We start from the raw sequence: 6,137 nt of genomic DNA on the forward strand, positions 1-6,137 counted from the left end.
TGATTCCACGTTCAGTCTGAATCCATGTTTGCTGCTGTTGAACATTGAGTACTGTAGAGGAAAAATCGTTGGAAGCTAACAGATTAGAGCAGGTCTCAGTCACATCACTCCATTCAAACTGCTGCATATTATGACAGACAGAAAATCAGAATTTAGCATCAGCAGTGTCATGCTCAAGGGCAAATCAGCAAACACACTGGGTACTCAGAAGGTAACTGGATAACCAGAAGAAGTCCTGCAAAGAATGTAGAAGGACTATGACCCTTCTGATCAGTAATGTTCTCTGTGGAGGGTCAACAGCGAAGACACCATTTTCCAAGAAGGGGAACAGGGCAGAAAGGCTGAAAATATGGAAAAGCTCACAGTGAATGGAAAAGAGCTATGTGGAGCGATGAGTTAAAGTTTGAAATGTTTGGGTCCAATCATTGACAAGATGTGACAAGAGAGAGGTACAAGAAACAGTGTTGTTGAGCTTTTGTCTGAAGCAATGGAATCATGAACGCTGACAACAACCTGGATACTAACGCATTTAAATATCAAAAATCTAACTATTAAAACATCAAAATCTCAAAATAAATCCATGAAAACATCAAAAACCTGGATATGAATGCACCAAGGTTCCCAAAACAAGAACCCTGATAAAACAGTGACATTGATGGATAGTCAGATCTGAATATGAGACGCTGTGTGGGATCATGTTGACAGAGAAACAAACGAAGTTAAACAAGAACTGTAGGAGGCACTAAAGGAAGAGTTCTATAATAAACCACACGATAAGTGAAGAAAACTTGAAGACAGTCAAGCTAAGAGGGTTAAAGATCAGCGGAAAGGAGAGTCACACTTCTCCTGTAGAACACATTTGGTTCTGAAAGCGTTTTCACCACCGTGTCCATATTTTCTGTAATTTCCTATTTTCTCTTAATGAAGACTCTGAGAAATACATGTGAATGATTATATCATTGTAAAGACATCAAACCGAATGTGGAGTAAGACTTGGCCAAGTTTCAGTGAATGCAACAATGGTGTTTGAATCAATGTAAATGGTGAATGATCCACAATATGTAAGGTGTTTTCACAATGCTCTCATTTACTGATTCACACCCACACAGGTTTGCACACTTTGGCATGCTTCAGAGGGATCGACCAGCCAACCTTGCTATTAGCAGATAACCCGCTTCCCCATCTAAGCACAGCCACCCTATGTGCAGCAGGACCCAGTCCGCTGCACATAACCTGGAGAAATCAACACAACAAAAACCTGAAATATTAATACAACAAACGTTTAAATATTCTACCATTCCACAATTTTCATTTAGCAGACGCTTTTATCCAAAGTGACGTACATCTGAGAATGGATACAACACAATCAAGGATCTAGTCAGGAGAAAACAACCTGGATAAGAGCCATAAAAGTGGGGAACGACATGCAGCAAATGGCCGTGGGCTGGATTTGAACCCGGACTGCTGCGTTGGGACTATAGGTCCTGTTTATCTGTCTATGGGTCGCCAACTCAACATTTGAGCTACTGGGACACCCCAGTCCTTTCTTAAAGACTGAGAGAGATTCTGCAGTTAGAACAGTAACTCATTCCACCACCGGGAACCACAGAGGAGAAGAGTCTAGCTATGGACTGCCCATTTTGTGGTGGTTGGATCAGGCGGGAGGAAGTGTAGACGTGAATGAGAGAATTTAGGTAGGAGGGAGCTGTGTGAATATTAAAGCACGCTGTGTCATAAAGCATCCATCTATTATCTATACATACTTAATTCTCATTAGGGGAGCTGGAGTCTATCCCAGCTGACTTATGGTGAAGGCAGGGGACACCTGGACAGGTAACAGCTATCACAGGGCTACACATAGAGACAAACAATCACATTCACATTCACACCTACAGACAATTTAGAATCCCCAATTGACCTCAGCATGTTTTTGGACTGTGGGAGGAAGCTGGAGAACCTGGAGAAAACCCACACATGCACAGGGAGAACATGCAAACTCCATGCAGAAAGATCCCAGGAAGGCTGAGAAGCAAACCAGGGATCTTCTAGCTGGGAGGCAACACTTCTAACCACCGAGTTACCGTGCTGCTCTGAATTTAAAGCATCCAAAAGCAAAAAAATATAAACAAATAATGATTTTAACACACCACAGTGTTTATAAACCTGGAAATTACACAAGTATGAATAAAATGGATGTTAATGCAAAAAAGTGTAAACACTGAATACGAATGCACCAAAGTATCAAAAACCTCATTTTAGTCATTTATTCAGTTAGCTGAGCATTTCGTTAACGAACATTTCAGAGAGCAAAACACACTAACAGAAGATGAAGTTCAGTTTGTTCCTTACAGCTGTTTAGGAGCAGCCTTACATCTGAACTGCACACATTCACAGAAAACAGCTTATCTTCATCAATAACTGATCCGACATGGAGACTCCAACAGCAGACCACACTCTGGACTGTCCTTCACCTCAGAGTCACAGTCAGTCCTGAATCCTGAATCCTCACAGCGGGACAGTATTCCATGGGTAAAGTCTGCTGACAAAAATCTAAATATTTTTTTGTCACAGGGTTTTATCATGGATATTTTTCCATGTCACAGCAGCATATTTGCATCAGTGACTGTATTGATACTAAACAGAACTTCACACTTATTATTAGAAACTACAAGATGGAGCACAGCAGCAACTACAAAACACCACAATTAGCTGTAGATAGATAGATAGATTAAACAGTGTGTCTTCTCACAGGGTAATGCCACACATACACACACAACGGAAAACATCTGGCTGCTGTCATTGTGTTGGACTACATCACTGAGTGTGGGTGCTGATGGTTACCATGCGACGCAGAAGACGGTGAAGAGCAGGAACCAGGGCAGGTCGGTGCAGCTCTCCGGTCCTCCAGCGGTCTCCATTCTCTCTTTGTCCTCTGAAACACACACAAACACGGTCACGGTGAGACCACAGCCGGGCCTGCAGCACCGGGCCGGGCCGGGCCAAGCCGAGCCGGGCCTGTCCCAGACTCTGCGTTTGGCTCGGTGTCACTAATCAGAACATCTCCGTTGTGTTTACCGGGACCAGGCAGCGGAGCGGGGCCGCTAGCAGGCCCGGTAACCCGCCTGTTCCCGGGACGAGCTAATTGGATTATGACGCTGCTGGCTCTAATCCCAGCTCGGCCCTCTCGGCTGCCCGGGACCGCTGTTCTTGACACGGCAAAAAAAACAAACACGCACCGGTGCTCCGCTGAAGGACACCTGGGATGATGGTCCGAGCCGAGCCGGACCATCATCCCAGCCAGGCCGTGCTTACCTCCGCGCTACCGCAGCATCCCATTGCAGTCAGGGTGGACGTGCCCGGAGCTTCACGGAGCTTCACGGAGCCTCACGGAGCTTCACGGAGTTTCAGCTAGCAGCAGCGGGGGTCTGGAGCCCGACAGGCGGGGGAGAAGACGGACGCACCGCGAGATGCCGCAGACCGAGCCCGGAGCGGAGACGGTCCCGACGGTCAGACTGAACGCTCCGGCTCGCTGTGCATGCTACTGTCAGAGCCTCCTACGGTTACCGCACAGAGCGGGGATTAACGGCCGAGGATTTGTACGCCACACTTCCTGGTGGGCCGTCAGGTGCTGCGGCCATTCATCTCATTGCGCATGCGCAATTAGCGGCCGCGCCGGAGCGGAGCAGAACACAAACCAGGATGCAGCTGCAGTACCCGACTCTGACCGCTGAGTGCACCGCAATGGCAGAGTGGCGCTGTTCGCTTCTTTACACAGCTGTATTCAGAGAACACTGAACATTTTTCCAGCTGGAGACTCGGACCAGCTTTCTGACACAATTACTGCATATTTCTACAAATATCAGCCACTTTTCACTCAGACGCAAACACAACAAAAATTAAATACTTTTAAAACTCAATCGTGCGATAATACAACGCCACTGGAAATCAGACTAACATCTGCTGCATTTCTATTTTAATCATTAAAAAAAAATAGCAGATATGAGACCAACATAAACAGTAAAGTGAAATGATCCAAGTGGCAAAATAGCAGGGAACATAAAATAACACCAAACACAAACTGGGCTGTAGCACAACTGGACAACGCTCACATATTCAGGACAGTTTTTGAGTCAATACGAGCTGTTGCATGACTTATATTTAGAGCCCGAGTGTTATATTGAGAGTGTGCTGCAGCAGATGGAAAATAAAGCCTCAGAGATGTGTTAAAGTACAACACCTGAGTAACCAGGACTGTTTGAGCTGTCAAACTGAAGGAACAAAAGCAGCGACCTGTCGTTTACCTTCCTGAGCCGAACCTGCTGCTGAGAGCTGGAGGAGAGGCGTTTAGGGTCCATAGTCCTGGAGGGTCCTGGAGGGTCCTGGACGGTCCTGCAGAGTTGTGGTGCTGTCTGTCAGTGTGAGCACAGCAGTGATGTGGCTCTGAGCAGACTGCTGAGGACAGAGAGCTTTTGTCTTATTGTTGACTGTTGTACCAGGCTGAACACTGAGAGTGAACTTGTATTACTCATGTTGTGGGGACAAAAATCCTGTTCAGGCCACTACAGTATAATCTGTTTTCCCATCAAAGTCAAACACTATTAAAAAAAAAACAAAACAAAAAAATGTCGTTTTCACATTTTTTTCTTGTTATTTTACAGATGTTCTGTTTTGTTAGATTATAAATAATACCTTCTAAAATCACAGTGATAAAGTAGTAATTCACATGTTCACCCCCAAACAAAGGACCAGAAGTCAATCTGTAGTTTTAAATATGGTAATTTGAGCTATTGTTTACTGTATATAAATCAGCTGGCTGGCTGGATGGATGGATGGATGGAGTTGTTTCACACAGATGTGACATGTATTATGTTTTTGTCCAAGTATAAATGTTCATTCATTTAACTGTTGTTGTGTACTATTGTTCTATCATTTTTGCAACAATTTAGCAGCAACATTAAAGGAGAAAATACAATCCAACACTGAGGGACTTTAAATCAAAGAATATTTATGTAGAAAACCCAGATAAAATCCACTTGAACAACAAATATACACAATATTAAGCATTAGTGCACATCCATCATATCATAGTAAAACAAACGTCAGTATTGTCATGTGAACATTCATTAGAAATGGTAACATTACCACTGCAGAATACATCACATTATGTACCATCAGATAACCATCCAAAACTTCTGAGCTTCAACTTGCTTATTTTCTATTTTGCTTTTCTAACACACAATAAATAGAGCAGGTGAGTTATTTTAGCATGTTTTCTTACTGGGTACTTCCTGGCCTGCTGCTACAAGCTGTTTGCAGAAATAACTGTTTGTCACTTTTTGAAAATTTAGCTGGAACAAAGTAAGAATCAGTGAGAGACCATTAGCACAGAGCTAACAGATTCCAGCAGTGTTCCGGAAAGTGTTCTCTTCTGCTGGTTGATGTGTTCTTTGTGATGTTTGATTAGTTTTAGTCAGAGCTGAACCTGAACATTATCCTGGAAAAAAATTCAGGTTTCTGGCAGACAGTTGAAGTAAAACTTTGGCATGCCAATGCAAATTTGAAGCAAGCTCTTATTTGCATAAACAAATCAGATTTGTGGAAACTTATATATTAATTTTAACTTTTGCTGCAAGTTGGCAAAAATGTTTGCGGCTGAAGTTGGGCTCACTCTGAAAAGGGGGTTGGAATTTTGAAATCAGAAGCATCAAAAAAAGAACTTTGTAGATATTCTTTCTTCTAATCTCCGACATGGTAAAAAACTATTAGGTTGTGGTTCAGACAGTCAGAGAGCAGAGCAGCACCTCACTGAGCTCATGGGGAAGCAGATTTAGAAAACTAAATAGAAACTGTTGTACAAGTACCATGCGGTAACAAAACACTATTTTTCAGGCAGTAACTGTAAAGAATCAATAGATTTTCACCTTTCTGACGGTCCATGAATAATCATATGTGTCCTGAGGATCCATCAGGAAAATTCACCAAATCTTAGCTTCAGCTTGTGATATTTCATCAAAATCACTTTGTTCTACATGAATTTCTCATTAAAAAATAGCAAAAGCAGTTACACTAGGCAGTACCGTTCATGTTGTCTCAGTGAGATTCCACAAGACACAACAACACATAAAAACCGGTTGTCC

Source organism: Acanthochromis polyacanthus, chromosome 10, assembly GCF_021347895.1.
Source record: "Acanthochromis polyacanthus isolate Apoly-LR-REF ecotype Palm Island chromosome 10, KAUST_Apoly_ChrSc, whole genome shotgun sequence".
NCBI classification, from domain to species: Eukaryota; Metazoa; Chordata; class Actinopteri; family Pomacentridae; genus Acanthochromis; species Acanthochromis polyacanthus.